Source organism: Octopus sinensis, linkage group LG24, assembly GCF_006345805.1.
Source record: "Octopus sinensis linkage group LG24, ASM634580v1, whole genome shotgun sequence".
NCBI classification, from domain to species: domain Eukaryota; kingdom Metazoa; phylum Mollusca; class Cephalopoda; order Octopoda; family Octopodidae; genus Octopus; species Octopus sinensis.
Genome location: NC_043020.1, coordinates 30,654,140 through 30,671,847, shown reverse-complemented (window position 1 = coordinate 30,671,847; position 17,708 = coordinate 30,654,140). Strand labels below are relative to the sequence as shown.

Genomic DNA, 17,708 nt, shown 5'->3' with positions numbered 1-17,708 from the left:
TAGCTTTCATATCACATTTCTATGATATGTAACTCTATATGCTAATGAAGTACGCTATAACATCCTACGAATACGTCCAGAGAAAAGGCGGCGAGCTGGCAGAATTGTTAGCACGCCGGGCGAAGTACTCAGTGCTATTTCGTCTGTCTTTACGTTTTAAGTTCAAATTCCGTCGAGGTCGACTTTGCATTTCATCCTTTCGGGGTCGATAAATAAAGTACCTGTTGCATACTGGGATCTATCTAATCGACTGGTCCCTCCCCCACAAAGTTTCGGGCCTTGACCCTAGAGTAGGAAAGGATTTATCCAGTCATTCTAAGCGACATTGGTACACTTTTTATTTAATTTCACGCACTTCTGCAGTATGCTGGCAACGTACGGGAGAGTCTCTCTGCAAGGAAGGAGATTCTACACCACCGGTTCTGAACCAGAATCCACGTAACCCTTGGGAGCGGGGTGGCGCACCATGGAAGATTTTATTGTTAAAATTTGTGCAATAAATTGGTTATACTTCTGCAATACACAATGTGTTTCAACAGATTTTTGAAATACAATTCCTAATATTTATTTATTTATAAAAACCTAATAGGATTTTTTTAAAAGCTGGAATGGTTATGAGGGTCCACATGAGTAAACTGAAAATCAAAGACGTCTTTAGGCAAAACTGGCTGAGAATCTGGCATATTAGAAAATAGCAGTTAAAGTTCATTCAATAAGACACCACTGTTTTTCTTTTCAATCAATTGTTGTTTTTTTAAAGAAGGATGCATAAAATAAAGCAGTTCTAGATACACTGTGTGTCAAACGTATTTTTAAAAAAGTGAGGGATAGCTAAAACTGGAATGCCTCTCTTCGTATTCAATCAGGACTGACCAGGGTCCAGAGAAGGAGAAAAAAGGAGGAAGAGAAGAAAAGATGAGAGAGAGAAGAAAGACAAGGAGGAGGAATAAGAAAATGATGAGGAAGAAAAGAGAAGAGGAAGACGGAATGAAAGAGGTAATGGTATGCCTAGGGAACAGAATCTGTGGGTCATATGCAGACATCCGAACAGTTGTGTTATCGGTGTTTTGTGACAAAACTGGGCCCAGGACACAAAATACCAGTGGTCTATCTAAAAGAAATAGCAGTCAAATGTCATGCATCTATGTATGTATGTATGTATGCATGCATGCATCTATGTATGTATGTATGCATGCATGCATCTATGTATGTATGTATGTATGTGTGTGTGTGTGTGTGTATGTATGCATGTATGTTTGTATGCATTTATGTATGTATATATGTGTGTGTATGTATGCATGCATGCATCTATGTATGTATGTATGTGTGTGTGTGTGTGTATGTATGCATGTATGTATGTATGTGTGTGTGTATGTATGTATGTGTGTGTGTGTGTATGTATGTGTGTGTGTGTATGTATGCATGTATGTATGTATGCATGTATGTATGTATGTTTGTATGCATTTATGTATGTATGTGTGTGTGTGTGTGTATGTATGTATGCACGCTGTTCGTTTGCTAAATGAGCTGATTGTATAGTCTTCAGACGCACTTCAATTCGTTATTTAGAGTAAGACAGTGTAACCGTAGAATACACTTTAAAAAGTAGTAACGGCTGAAGCATCTTTGATCATGGGTCTCCTCAATAAAGCTGATCTAATTCTCAACAAATAACACTGTCTTGCCTCCATCAAAACGAATAATCGCTATAGAAATAATTGTTACAGCCGATTACGTTCTAACGTCAGCTTTACCGATCATACTCCTGGATTCGATACAATAAAATCACCACTCAATTACTGGCTATGTTTTTATACGATAAGTACCAAGGGATAATTTTTGAGCCATTTCAATTTTCGACTCGCTGTTGTAGGAAACATATGCAACTTAGCACAGGGCATTTATGATGTTTCGTCAATTTTGGAGTTGTTTCCTATAATGAATTCCATTATTTAATATTTCTATATTTGTCACTGTATATTGAAAAGTTCTTTTTGTCAATAAGGACATACGTATTGTTTGTGTTTTTTTTTTTGTATTATTATTATCAGTCAACTAAGGGTGAAAGATTGACCAGATGTTCAGAGCATCGAAAGAAAATGCTTTGTGGCATTTGTTTCGGTTCTTTATCTTCTGAGTTCAAATTCGGCCGAGGCCAGCCTTGCCTTTCATCCCTCGGGGTCGATAAAATAAAGTACTAGGGTCGATGAATTCGACAAAATGCCTCTGTGTAAAAATTGCTGGCCTTGTGCCTAAATCGGAAATCGTCATCATTTAACTTAATATCTTAGTTTTTCGATCAATCAACTAGTCGCCAGCCGTTTCGTGGCTGCTTGCGACCTTAAAGGTATCGTGCACAAACTTGCGACAGAAGTTGATTAGATGAGGACACATCATCGATAAGGTCACAGGCTACGACGAAAGGGCTCTGAAGAAGCAATTGACTGACCAAACAATTTGTCAATTAGTTCACTTGTTCACTAGTAAACAGCAAAAGCAAATGAAATATGACTAGAGTGTGTGGGTTTGTGGGCAAAATGGCCCACCCAAAGTACAACTGCATCTGCTACACAAACGATTTCACATCGAGGATCTCGCAAACAAATATAAAAGCGAAATACTTTTTTTTATATAGTTTTTCTGAAAAAACTGCGCACCTACTTAGAAAGTTAACGAAAATATTTGGTATTTCTAGTTTATCGTTTGAAGAACGGAGAAAATACTTTACCATTCTCATTTCAAATCTCACAGATGTCAACTTAGCCGTTCGTCCTTTCAGAATCGACAAAATAAAGTACCAGTAAAGTACTAAGATTTTATTGACCATACTCCCTCTTCCCAAATATAGTCTTGGGCCTGAAATATTGCGATATTATTTCGAATGACTTTATTTATGACTTCCATCTCTGGGCGAACGTTTGACAAGATCCAGCGCTTATAAACTTAAAAGACAAAAACACTCGAAAGCTTCCGTAGATAATGAGAATGTTAATATTAAGAAAGTGTGTGTGTGTGTGGTGTAGGAAGCACTTTAATAGATTCTTTATATCTCAGAGAAAAACAAAACGAAGATGAGAAATTTCACCAATCTATAAATGCATAATTGCCATCACATCAAAATAAAAATAGACTATGGTAAAAATTTCTTTGTACAACTACATAGTTATTTTAAACATGACTACATTCCTCTTCCCGTTAATCAATAAAATCGATTTCTAAAAGTATCGATTTAATCGACCATAATACTTGACTATAATGAAATTTCTCACCTTCAGAACGATTGGCAGATAACTTCAAACAGGTAGAATTCGAACGTAGAGCGAAAAAAATACGCATTTATAAATACTACAAAGTACTTGTCCGACATTTCATCGTGTCTAACCAATCCACCACCATTAATTACTGATATTGTTTTGACTTTTATCTATACACAATGTTGATTCTTGTTGAAAGGACAGTGGATTGACAGAATCATTAGAACGTAGGACTAAATGCCTAGCAGTATTTAGGTATGTCCCATTACGTACTGAGCTCAAATCTTGTCAAGACCAGCTTTGGCTTTTATACTTTCAAGGCCGAGTAAATAAAGCACCAGTTAAGTATTTAGATTCAACAATATAATTGACTAATATACCTCCCTCCACACACAAGTACAAAGTAAATAAATATGATGAAGTCTTTGTACCAATGTTACAAATCTGTATTCGTAAAGAAACAGTTGTCTTTGAATTCGACCTCACTAAGGACAAGAATTAATTTTTCAGTCAATAAAACTCAAAAGACGAAGTCAATCGACTAATTCAATTTTAAAAAATTTGTTTTGATTTTTAGGCTTCGAACGAAAAGATCCCTAGTTACACAAAATAATAATAATAATAATAATAATAATAATAATAATAATAATAATAATAATAATAATAATAATAATAACTACTGGGCACTGCCCACATCCTACGCAAAACACTTTCAATACAATAACCATCAGAGCACAACAAATCACAGCACATACCCAAGGCACATAGAGCTGCGCTCGGTAGTGAAGTGAAAGCACGCTATAAAAATAAAACTACTGAATAATAATAAGCAATAATAATAATAATTATAATAATAATAATGATAATGATAATGAAGAGCATAAAAATACAAAAAACTCGAGTATCATGCAGTGGGCACTTGCCCAGGGGCCTCAGGGGTCTATATGTAACATCAAAATGTGTTTTGCAGGTTCACCGAGTATCGAGGTGAAGAATGTCAGTTGAGGTGGTCGTGGGTTCTGATAGTTCAGATTTGGCAACCTTAGTCCTGGGCCCAGTTGTGGTCGGCTGTTAATAAACAAATACTGTAGTGTCAAGGGCATTGATTTACCCGGAGAACTATAATGCTGCTAAGGCAGTTTTGAGTAGGGGTCAGGATTGGAATGTCGCTGATTCTAGGACCGAGGAATCCAATCAAAGAAACATATTTCTTTACTACCCACAAGAGGCTAAACACGGAGAGGGCAAAGACAGACAAAGGGATTAAGTTGATTATATCGACCCCAGTGCGTAACTGGCACTTAATTTATCGACCCCGAAAGGATGAAAGTCGACCTGCGCGGAATTTGAACTCAGAAAGACAGACGAAATACCGCTAGGCATTTCGCCCGGCGTGTTAACGGTTCTGCCAGCCCGCCGCCCGAAGAAGCAACAACCCGAATGCTTCGAAAGGAAAAGCCGAAATGGTTGTGAGTTACGGGCCTTTGTTTCGGCGCTCTTTTGCCTGTTTGCACCAGTAAAAGATGTCGGTTGACGTCGACTGCTAAACGAAGCAGCGAAGCAGGATCGCAATTATGGATTGATTACACCGACTCATAAGACTAGCCATAGACATATAAAGACAAGAAGCGAAACGACTGCACAAAGAACAGAAAAAGGGACGAATAGCTCGCTTCGAAACAAACAAACAAAAGAAACGAACAAGATTGTGAGTAAAATAATTATGTTGTGTTGTTCCGTTGTTGACCTTGTGGCAAATAAATATTATTATTATTATTATTTGTTATTATTATTAGCCGAACAAGAACTGACCTTGCCATTCACCCATGCAGAGTCGATAAAATAGGTACCAGTCATTCACTGGTGTCCATAACTCCTCTGACTTGGCACAGTTATATTTTGGGCCAAAAGTAGTCGGCATCGCAACACAACGACAAGATTTAGGGACAAGATTTTTGTGAACCGAGTCCCCGATCCGGTTTCAAGCTCTCCGTATAACCGTTTCGCAGAAGAGTATTAGATTTTTGTTTATGTAACCAATAATAATAATAATAATAATAATAACCAGCATGACAACTAAGGACATGCCATTGCCGGCTGTGATTTAAGGGTTTAGATACGGGTGAAGCTAAAAAGTGTTGTTTGGTGTTGTCGTTAATACCCAGTTAGAATTATTGTATTTTAAATATTTGGAAAGAAAGCTCAGACCGGGTGGAATGTTTTTAACTCGATACCTTTCAAATGAAAATATGATTCTAAAGTGTATGTAGGTATTTCGCTCTTCTCCCTTTTCTTTAATTATCCTATACGGAATCCTTATTTTAATATTTGGCTATGCCGATACTAAAACTCAATCACAAAAGGGAGGCCAACGCCCATGACCTGCTTCAGAGCCTCAGAAAAATTGCACTGACACCCGGATGCTTGAAACCGGGTGGTTTCGGCTAAAAGTGTCCAAGGATCGGGTGTTGGTGTTAAACAAGACGAATGTTTCCATAAAATGCGTTACCAGTGAGAGAATGGAGTGTATTGCATTGATTATATAGCCTCTCTCGATCTGTCTCTCTCTATATGTGTAATATAAACTCATACTAAGGAATATAAACTCTACTTTGTGTATTGAGTTCTATCTCCCATTTGTAAAACCACCTCTCTTTCTCTCTCTCTCTCTCTCTCTCTCTCTCTCTCTCTCTCTATATATATATATATATATATATATATATATATATATATATATATATATATATATTGTGAGTTTTATTATGGAAACCGACTAATTGTCACATATATTATAGATAAATTCCTCTATTTACATAATATCAAGGTCTCATTCATTATTTTGTTGTCTAATTATTAGTATTATTATTATTAGTATATATACATATATAGGCAAAAGAAAACATTATCAGCTATGCTTGCCTCAATTCCCAACTGTTTTTATGAACATAGAAAACACTCTTACATTACTCTTTTCATTAAATTTGTCCCACTCCAGGCAAGAAAAACCTGTTGTGAACCAACTAGGAAGTCTTAACGTGGTTGTTTAACTCGCTATAAATAGCAGCCAAATCTCACTTATAGAACTCCTTATTGTCTTAAAATAGATGGAAAGATGTCAGATAGTCAAGTCCTAGATAGAGTACACCTAAAAAAAAAATTTAGAATAGTCATGGCTGGAGTGTGTTTTGGTCATAGATCATAACTTTACTTTGAGACTCAGCGAAACAACATCTACATTTATAACAATCTGTTAATCTGCACTTTGTCATCCTTCAGCTGCAGTTTAACTTAATTGGATAAGAGCAGGATTATGGGCTTTTGTTTTTAATTTTTGTCAGCTGGAATATTAACGACATTGTCTGTTGGCGAGAGAATTTAGTCATAGCAAACATCATTTCTCCAGATAATTAATTATTATTAATATTAATTATTATAGTGGAGGCAGCAAGCTGGCAGAATTGTCTTTACTTCCTGAGTTCAAATACTGCCAAGGCCTACTTTGCCTTTCATCCTTTCGGGGTTGATAAAATAAGGATCAGTTGAACACCGGGGTCAATGTAATCGACTCATCCTCTGCCCCCAAATTGCTGACCTTGTGCCAGAATTTGAAATCAATATTAATTATTATAAATATTGATGGCAGTGGCTGGGTAGAAATCAGTAGAGCAACAGGAATTAAGTACATGGTTCGATTTAATCAATTTGTATACCCTTTTCCAAAATTTTTGTAGCTGTGTGCCCTAATTAAAATAACAATAACAACTAGTCTGACTACCATCACCGTCACCACCACAACGACCCCACCCTCTTCTGCATCTCCAACTACTACTACTACAGACAACTCTGCATATGTAAACCGTTGGATACCAGTGGTATGAATGTGATAATATTCCTTTGATAGCTTCATTAAAAATCTGGGCAAGCAGGAATTTCAGTTGGGTGTCGTTCTAGCAAGAAAGGATTGGGTGAAGTTGTTGGTGAAGGGCTTTGCTGGGAGTGGATCTAATACTGGGGAATAAAGTGGGGAGAGGCAAGAAGGTCCGAAGTAATGAAGTAGAGGTGGTATAAGGCATAAGTTGGTTCCGAGAAGCAGAGGCTATTGCAGTAGCTGTTGAAAAAAAGTCGAGGGAGGACACAGAATTTCTGTGGACTAGAGGTGGGGGCTGGGGTGTTGGTGAGTGATTTTATTCCAATCAATTATGTCACTTTCACATTTCATGTCCAACTCTTACTTGTTGAGCTGAGTTTGGCTTTCAGTTCTCTTGGCATCAGCAACATATCCCAGATGCTAGTGTGAAGAGACATGTGCTTAGACTAATGGTATTTAAAGAATATGGGTTAAAGTCCTGTCATAGATATTGCATTTTATCCACCCACCCTTCCCAATTCTTTGTTTTCTCTCCTATATTCACCTTCATGTACCTTGTGAGTGTGCTCTGACACCTTATCGCTACCATTGTTGATTTCTTTCCAGCTACTCTTATATAATGTAGACTAGCCCCTTATCTCTTGTAGAGCATGACACTTATGCCCATCTGTCTCTATTATACTTTAGCTTCTCAAAACCTGGCATAATGGCACCTCCCTCCCTACTACATTCCCCATTTGGTTAAAGATCTTTACTTTGTCTTGCAAGTTACTCAGTGATCTCACTCGTGCCAGTGTCACCAGAAATATATCAAGTGGTTGGCATGAAGAAGGGTATCCATCTATAGAAACCATGCCAAAACAGACACTGGAGCACGACATAGTCTTCTGACTTATTCGATCCATGCTAGATTGGAAGATGGTCATTAAGTGATGATAATAATGTTTCATCTTATACGAATATACTATTTCATATTGCTCTGTGCTGTGGCACGTAAAAGGGCACCATTCAAGCGTGATTGTTACCAACGTTGCCTTACTGGTACCTGTGCCGGTGGCATGTGTAAAAAGATTCGAGCAAGGTCATTACTAGTACTGCCTGACTGGCCCCCGTGCCGGTGGCACGTAAAAAGCAACCACTACACTCTCGGTGTGGTTGGTGTTAGGAAGGGCATCCCACTGTAGAAACTCTGCCAGATCAAGAATGGAGCCTTGATTCACCAGCCCTCAGTCAAAATCGTCCAACCCATGCTAGCATAGAAAATGGACGTTAAACAATGATGATGATGATGAATAGCTGGCTTGAAAGCTTATCTAAGAATGTATGTATTAGCCTTAAGTGTCTATATCAAAGGTGGTGAGCTTGCAGAATTATTCGCATGCTGGCATTATTGTTATTCATAAGGTGAGAGGCTGGTGGAATCATCAGCATATTGAACAAAAGGCTGAGCAGCACATTTCTTTGGACTCTGCAATCTGAGTTCATGGAGGTAGGAGGCTTAGTGGTTAGGGTGTTGGACTCGTGATCATAAGATCATAAGTTTCGATTCCTGCACCAGATGATGCATTGTGATCTTGAGCAAGGCATTTCATTTCACGTGGCTCCAGTACACTCAGCTGGCAAAAATGAGTAATCCTGCTATAGACTGACATCCCATCCAAGGGGGTGAGGGGATTTAAATGTCATGAAACTGGGAAACTAGCCCTTATGAGTTGGCTTGACTTGTGAAGGTAACTTCACTTTTATTAACTTTACCCTTCAGCCTTCATAAAATAAGGTTATCAGCCAAGTGCTGGGCTCAGTGTAATTGACTAATCCCCTTCCCTTAAAGATACTGGCCTTGTGACAAAATTTGTAACATTATTTTCATTCATGAAGAATGAAGGCAATAGATTGGCAGAATTGGTAGATTTTTAGAAAAAATATACTTTGTGGTATTTGTTCCAGCTCTTTATGTTCTGGGTTCAAATCCTGTCATGGACAACTTTGCCTTTCATTCTTTCATGGTCAATGAGGAGCCAATCAAGTATTAAGGTTGATGTATTTAACTAACCTTAGCCTCTCAAAATTACTAGACTTATGTCTATATCAGAAACCATCATCATCATTATTATTATTCATAAGGCGGTAAGCTGGCAGAATTGTTAGTACACCAAAACAAATATTTCACCCATCTTTATGTTCCAAATTCAAATTTCACTGAGGTCAGCTTAATCTTTCATCCTTTTGGGCTTGGTAAAAGAAGTACCAGTGAAGTATTGGGGTCAATGTAATCAACTAACCCCTCTCCTAACATTTTAGACTTTGTGTCTATAGTAGAAGGAATTGTTATTACTATTTGTAATGAAGTTATTTGTCATTTTTGTTTTTGGCTTGCAAGATTCTTGATGTGAACTCCCGTGTTGAAACATATTTTACTGTATCTTGGGAGGGTCATTATGTCAATAATAATCACACACATGGTTTCTGTTTCACCTCTTTATTTTTATTAGTGAATTGGTTTACTTTTTAAACAAATGAACTGATTGCTTGATTATTCATTTTGTTGATCAATCAATCAGCCAGGTCACTCAAAGTTTTTTTTTTTTGTCATCACATGCAACCTCATTAATAACATGCTCTCTCTATTCCAGCTTTGCTTCTGGTCTAGCTGACTGGTTCAGTTTCATTTCTTTATTTTTTATTTGCCAATTGGTTAATCAGTTAACTAATTAACTAACTGATTGTTTGATTAATCATTCACTATCAATCAATCAATCAGCTAGGTTAGTCATAGTCCTTTTGTTGCCATTCACAACCTCATCAATCATTTTCCCACTGTACTTCATGAAGCCTGTGCAGCTCTTTAGCTGGCCAGCTCTGGTCAAACCGTCCAACCCATGCCAACATGGAAAACAGATGTTAAAGGATGATGATGACAATGATGATAGATATATATACATATATATATATATATATATATATATATATATATATATATATATATATATATATATATATATATGTACACACACACTAGAAAAAAAAAAGTAGAATTGAAAGAAAAATAGCTAATTGGTGTTGATGTATTTAATATTGGAGACTATTAATTCCACTGAGGTCATCCTTTTCGGGTTGATGAAATAAGAACCAGCTGAACCCTGGATTGATCCCTCACCTCAGATTTTAGGCCTTAGCTCTGTAGTACAGGATGTTTGGGTTATATTTGACAGTTTGCATAAAAGAAAAAGAAAGCCCTATTTGATCCCAAAATAGAAGATTATGGCTGGGATGACAAGAGTTCCTCCATGGCTTCAAGGCAGCACTGGAACCTGGTACATGCAATCCTCACTGCACCCTGGCAAAATCTTTGAATACCTCTTTGATCTTGACCACCAGCTTGGCCTTGCTGTTTCAGACAGAGAGATTTGTGTCTTTCTCGACCAAGCCCCACACATAGTAATCCATGAGATTACAATCAGGGGAATTAAGGGGCCAAAAATTGGGGCTGGTGAAGTCATAGAGATTCTTTGACAACTACTTCTGATTTTTTCTGTAGGTATGGAAGGAGCCAAGTCCTGCTGCCACACTCAAGTCCCTCCAGTAGTAACCTTTTCCAGCAGCTTCCCATAACCATCTGAATTGAGCCTAAGGCCATGTTCAAAGATGTGGGGATGAATTGAGTTATGTAGATGCAGTCGGAGTACCTGCTGTTTCCCTTTCTCCATACCATGACTTTATAGTATCCATTGCAGTTATCTATGTCACATCTTACAGCCTTCACAGAGCATTGGAACAACAGTCAGGATGTCAGCATTTTGATACCTTATGTGAATCATCAGGATGCAGGCAACTCTTTTCCAATACTCAGATGGCTTCCAGTTTTCAATGTCAGCTAACTTTTTCTCAACTACAACTTTAATCTTAATGCTCACCAAAGCCGTTCAATATTCACTAAAACATCAAGTGGTTCCTTAGAGGAAACATAAAAAAAAAATCATTAAATTTAGCCTCAACACCATGTAGAAAGGATCATTATGTAGCATCCTGGACAAAATCCTTAGCATATGACTTTATGTTCTAAGTTCAAATTCCACTAAGGTCAACTTTGCCTAGTTGCATACTGGGGTCAATATAATCAACATATCTTCTCTCCTGAACTGGCTGACTTTGTACCAGAATTTGAAATCATTACTACTACTACTACTACTACTACTACTACTACTACTACTGCTGCTGCTGCTACTGCTGCTGCTACTACTACTACTACTCCTCCTCCTACTACTACTACTACATACTGAGTTCAAATTTCACTAAGGTCGGTTTTGCCTTTCATCCTTTTTGGATTGATTAAATAAGTACCAGTGATGCACTGGGGTTGATGTAATCTACTTAATCCCTTCCCCCAAATTTGCTTTGCGATATTTCGTCTGTCTTTACGTTCTGAGTTCAAATTCTGCCAAGGTTGACTTTGCCTTTCATCCTTTCAGGGTCGATAAATTAAGTACCAGTTGCATACTGGGGTCGATCTAATCGACTGCCCCCTCCATGTGCCTGTAGTAGAAAGGATTAATATTATTATGATTATATAAATATCTTCTCAAGGAAGGCCTTATTTCTCATATACACTTACCTGATTGATAATGACTTGACGTAAACTGACCTGAAAACATTTCAATCTGTCTCTTCTTGTGCATTGACCCAGAAAAGCTTGGTGTTAAATTGAAGAAAAACACACAAATATTTGTCAACATTCTTTTCTTCTGATCTCTTTTATTTTCTTTGCTTCTTTCACCTCATCCTTATTGTATTGCCTTTTTCAGTTTTTATCCCATAATTCATATTTGTTGTTTAAACCTATATCTCTTATTAAAAGGCATTCCAACTCTGACCATCCAATCTTTTCATTTGTTTGCTTTTTATATATCTAGGATCACATTTCAAATATTTTGCATTTTTTTAGAGAAGACAGGGTAAGACTTATGGGGGATTTTGCTATTATTTTTAGGAGGTCGAGTGACCACATAGTGGACTCCTTCCTCCCTGTTGGCTTGCATATTGTATAGTTGTTTATTTAAGTATCCATTTATTTATCTTTTACTTGTTTCAGTCATTCAACTATGGCCATACTGGGGCATTGCTTGAAATATTTAGTTCCCAACCCTTTTATTTAAAGGAGTTTTAATATGCTTACCTATATATATATATATATATATATATATATATATATGAAATTCTGAATTCAGTTCACGGACCTCCAGTACTATTTTTGTGGACTACCAGGGTTCTGCGGACTGCAGGTTGGGAACCACTGATTTAGTTGAACAAACAACACCAATACTTTTTTTTTCTGAGTCAAGTACTTCTTCTATCAGTCTCTTTTTCTACTAAAATATATATGGCCCTGGCTAATACTATCTGCAACTTAAATTTATCCAAGTTCTACATCAACCTTGAATGAATTGTCTACACACATCTTAAACAGTGCAGTGTTTGTGTGTATGTATGTATATATATATATATATATTGTATTTCGGGATGGTAATTTTTTTATTTTTATATTTTTTTGCCAAGTAAACACATGCACTATTTCACATCAACAATCTTGTAAACAAGTTCATATATATATATGTGTGTGTGTGTGTGTGAACTTGTTTTCAAGTTTCCTGATGTGAAATAATGTATGTGTTTATATGTATACACACACACACACACACACACACACACACACATATATATATATATGCAACTATGTGTATAGGTGTGGGTGAATGAATGGGAATGTGATATTTAGTAAGAGAGAGAGAGAGAGAGAGAATACATCCATTTGTGTGCAATCAATCTGTGCTGAACAGATTGAGAAAAAGAGAAGATGAGAGAGAGAGAGAGAGAGAGAGAGAGAGAGAGAGAGAGAGAGAGAGAGAGAGAGAGAGAGAGAGAGAAAGAGAGAAATTACAGATTTGTGTGTGAAAATACCTGTGAATGAGAAATGTGTAGAATGATGCGTAACACTCCACATTTTATCATTACATAAGTTGTGGAAAGCAAAGAGAGGGTTTGTTTTAGAGTTGACTTCTTGCTTTAAAATCATTTGCAATTTTCAATCATTTGACAAACTCAAGGGATTCGTGTTGTTGTTGCTGTTGTTGTTGTGTTAGACCAAAAGTTGTTTGTTTTTCTCCTTGCTGAAACTACTTCCAGGTTAGTATCCAAAAATCTTTATTCTGTTAGTTATTCTTTAACTCTTAAAACAATGAAAACTTCTTACTTGTCCTTCTTTTTAACACACACACACACGTGCACTCACACACACACACACACACACACACGTGCACTCACACACACACACGTACACTCACACACACACACACACGTGCACACACACATATTGATAGACATAAATATATGCTCATATGTATATACATATATAAACATATACATATATGTATATAAATGCATACACACACACTTGTATATTTATATATATATATGTGCACACATATACACACGTAGATAAACACACATCTATCCTTCCTACAATAAGCATGAGGCCTGAAATGTTGTGGGAAGGGGGACGGTCAATCATATCTATTCTAGTACTCATTTCATCAACTCTGAAAGTATGAAAGCAAAGTTGAACTCAGAATGTAAAGCCAAACTAAATGCCACTAAACATTTTGCCAAGCTTGCTAACAATTCTACCAGCTTACTGCCTTAAGAATAATAATAATGATGATAATAATAATAATAATAATAATAATAATAATAATAATGATAATAATGATAATAATAATGTTAATGCCCTGATTCAGTACCAGGCAGTGGCTCTCGTGGCTTCTGATCTTAACTGATTGGAAGTGTCATCATGTACATTGTTTTGTCTTGGTATAAAAGATGGGCTACAGCAAATATTCTGCTCAATACCACAGATTTGCTTGTCAGTTGTTTGACCTTAACCAGTTGAGCATGTCCCTTAGTGGCTGACGATATGTGCATCTCTGATCATGAGCAGAAGTAGTGGGGGAGCATCAAAGCCATGTATTGAGGGGGATTCTTTGGGGTTTGAATAATATGCCTCTGGAAACATGGGTGCTTCGTTCAACATCCTTAAACAGCCCTTATTCAGGGACCTTTTGAGCGGGATGGGTTACTCGACCAGAAGAAAATTCTAACTGGGCCCCACCTGCAAGGTCAAGTGCTATTTATCTTGATATGAGATCACCATGTCGCACACACATGGTTGTGATGCATGTGCCTAGTGTACCCTTATCAAATGGGTAGTCATGATGGGTATACTGGGTTTCATATATTTTACCCCAGTGTCACTTTGATGGCATGCACTGCTCTCTCACTCAATAATAATAATAATAATAATAATAATAATAATAAATTGATGGAGAAAGAAATGACAGAAAAATTTAAGGTGGAGTACTTGTGCAGACTGAGACTGATCATTAAGTCGAAATTAAATGGATGGAATAAGATTGAAGCTATCAACACCTGAGCGGTTTCACTCCTTAGATATGGAGCAGGGATAATCGCATGGACAGTAGACGAACTAAACAGCTTAGACAGAAAGACAAGGAATTGCTAACTAGATATGGGTCACTCTACCCAAAAAGTGACACAGACAGACTGTATGTACCAAGAAAAAGAGGGGAAGAGGACTTATTGGATGCGAACACAGCATTAGAGCAGAAGAAAACAGCATAATATGGTATGTAAAAAATGCCACAGAACCCCTATTATTAGAAGTAAGAAGGTCGGGCTTGTGTAGGATGAAAGACTGCAAAGATAAAGCACCGTACAAGAAATTGAAAACGAATGGAACTGAAAATAGGTGGGTAAAGAAAAGAATGCATGGTCAATTTCATGGGGATATTGAAGATAAGACAGAGAAAGAAGATGGCTGTGGATGACTAAAAGGGATTTAAAACCGGAAACGGAGGATCTAATGTGCTGCCCAAGAGCAAGCACTAAGAACAAGCTACATAAAATACAGAATTGAGAACACGGCAGAAAGTGATAAGTGCAGAATCTGTGGACAAAACGGTGAAACCATATGGCATATTACCAGCTAATGTATGCCTCTAGCCCAGAAGGAATATTAGAAATGCCATGACAATATAGCCAGGCTTGTCCATTGGACACTCCACAACAAGTATGGACTTGACTGAGAAAAAAATTGGTACAACCACAAACCTGAAGGCATTGTCGAAAATAGGAATGCAAAGATCCTATGGGTATTTTGTGATTCAGTGCGACTATGAGATAAAGAATAGGAAGCCAGACATAGTCTTAATTGAGGAAGAAAAACTATGCTGGATCATAGACATAGCATGCCCTGCTGACAACAAGGTATGCGATAAGGAAGAAAGAAAAGTCGAGAGATATGACAGGTTAGCTTGGGAAGTTAAGTAGTTGTGGTCGATGAAAAAGGTAGCAGTAGTACCAATAATTGTCAGAGCCCTGGGAATAGTGAGCAAATATCTCGAGAAGTACATGGAACAAATAGGGGCTGCAATAAGGGTGGAGCACTTGCAGAAAACAGCACTACTTGGAACCGCTCGAATACTCTGGAAGGTGCTCGAAAAATAAGAGGTGTTACCTTAGTTCATTGGTAGTGAACAGCTGACACTGTAGTACATCTCCAGCGTTAGAAGCTGTGCAAAGGCAATAATAATAATGATGATAATAGTAATAATAATAATAATAATAATAATAATAATGATAATAATAATAGTAATAATAATGATTACAAATTTTTGCCACAAGGGCAGCTTGTGGGAGGGAATTAAGTCGATTACATCGACCCCAGTGTTTCACTGGTACTTAATTTATAGACCCTGAAAGGATGAAAGGCAAAATCAACCTCAGTAGAATTTGAACTCAGAACGTAGTGGCAGATGAAATACCGCTAAGCATTTCACCTGGTGTGCTAACGATTCTGCCAGTTGGCTGCCTCAATAATAATAATAATAATAATAATAATAATGATAATGATAATAATAATAATAATAATAATTTGAGTACTCAGAGAGCACAAACCTCTGTCAAAGCAACACCAATGTCCTCTCAATGATTAGCCAGAGACTGTCTGCCTGTCTCTAGCAAATACCAGCCTCAAATGAGGACATGTGATGTAAAATGAAGCTATTCTTAGCCAGCTGAAGTATCTTCAGTTCTGTTGATGTGGCTCTTGTAGAAGATAAGGTCTTTGTTGTTGTTGTTGTTTACTTTTGTTACTAGTGTCCATCATGATGATGTTGTTATCATCATTGTCCTTCTTCTCATTCTCCTTTTCTTCACTTCCACCACCACCATCCTGTTCTTCATCTCTTCTCTCCATTTTTTCCTTCTTTTCCTTCTAATTTTTTCTGTCCATCTTTTCCCCATGCCCATCCACCTTCCCAGTCTCTGCTAGTAGTTCAACCTGTCAGACTGCTCAATGAAACTCTAGAACCAAGCCAATCTATCCTCTGCCCACCACCACGGCCACCCATCACTGATTGTAGGCTGCTTATTATTTCTCTTTTCTTTTGCATTTTCCAACTCCCCACTGCACAGATGTTGATTATCATAACCACCCACCATTTCAACTAATCTCCCATCAAATCACTCTCATTCCTTCAGCCATTCTCATAATACAGAGATCATTAGTTCCACTGTCTAATTCAATATGCTGTCCTAGTAGTTTAGCCCCAGGCCTATTTTTATCTAACCAGTCCATGATCAAAAGCATTCCAACTGTGTCCAGCCGGTCTTTTATTCTTTCAGTATTTTTATGTGTACACTTGTACACATGTTATGGCTGTTTTCTGTTGGAATACATTGTGGTGTGATATGAAGGAATTTCAACTGCCGTTGGTATTTCTAGCAAATCGAGTGACCATGCATAGACTCTCACATTGGCCTTTTGTCATTGTGCAGCATCATATTTAAAGAAGAGGCAGCTGGTAAAATTGGTTCAGCATCAGGCATTTGACTGTGTTTGGTTCTGAGTTCAAATCTAGACTGGGTTGCGATGACCTTTCATCCTTTCCAGAATTGCTAAATATAAATGCCAGTCAAGGATTGGAATTGATGTAATTGATTACATCCACCTTCTACTAAATATATGTCCTTCTGCCTATATTAGAAATTAATATTATATTGTACTGTTGTAGTTTTATTTTGTAGCTCCAGATCAACTCTGATTGAGCAAACCTATCATGAGCAAAGGCTTTTCAGCTGTAACTGTTGCGGTTTGATCATAGACATTCCATGTCCTTCCTCGAGCTCTTAACTTTTGAGTCGTAGAGTGCTGTCATGATGTATGGCATGTCTTGGGATGGATGGAATCACATTTCTTTCTAAGCTGGTGGAATCCTTCCCTCTCCAGGCTTGTCCACAGCTGATTTCTTCCAGGTAGGATTAATGTCTTATGAGTGAAATTAGTTGATGGAAACTGTGAAAGCCCATTGTGTATATGTGTGCATGTGGGTTCAATCCCATTGTATAGCACTGACTAAAGTCTTGAGTGGATTTGGTAGATGGAAACTGAAAGAAGTCCATTGTATATATATATATATATATATATATATACATATCATCATCGTTTAACGTCC

General features: G+C 37.3%; 2 protein-coding genes across 4 annotated transcripts in view; one reads left to right on the top strand and one right to left on the bottom strand.

Moving 5' to 3' along the window:
• The window catches only part of LOC115224125 (ADP-ribosylation factor GTPase-activating protein 2), an 84,367-nt gene extending 82,953 nt beyond the window's left edge, over positions 1-1,414 (bottom strand). The window contains exon 1 of the mRNA XM_036512952.1: positions 1,399-1,414. The gene's annotated coding sequence lies outside the window, so the exon portion shown is untranslated. The remainder of the gene's footprint in view (positions 1-1,398) is intronic.
• A 3,333-nt stretch (positions 1,415-4,747) lies between these two features.
• LOC115224025 (alpha-tocopherol transfer protein-like) overlaps positions 4,748-17,708 on the top strand; it is a 54,792-nt gene continuing 41,831 nt past the window's right edge. For 2 of the 3 annotated variants that reach the window (XM_036512954.1, XM_029794819.2), the window contains exon 1: positions 4,748-4,962. The gene's annotated coding sequence lies outside the window, so the exon portion shown is untranslated. Of the gene's footprint in view, positions 4,963-13,085; positions 13,303-17,708 lie in introns of those variants that run through there. The other variant, XM_029794820.2, reaches the window with a different exon arrangement.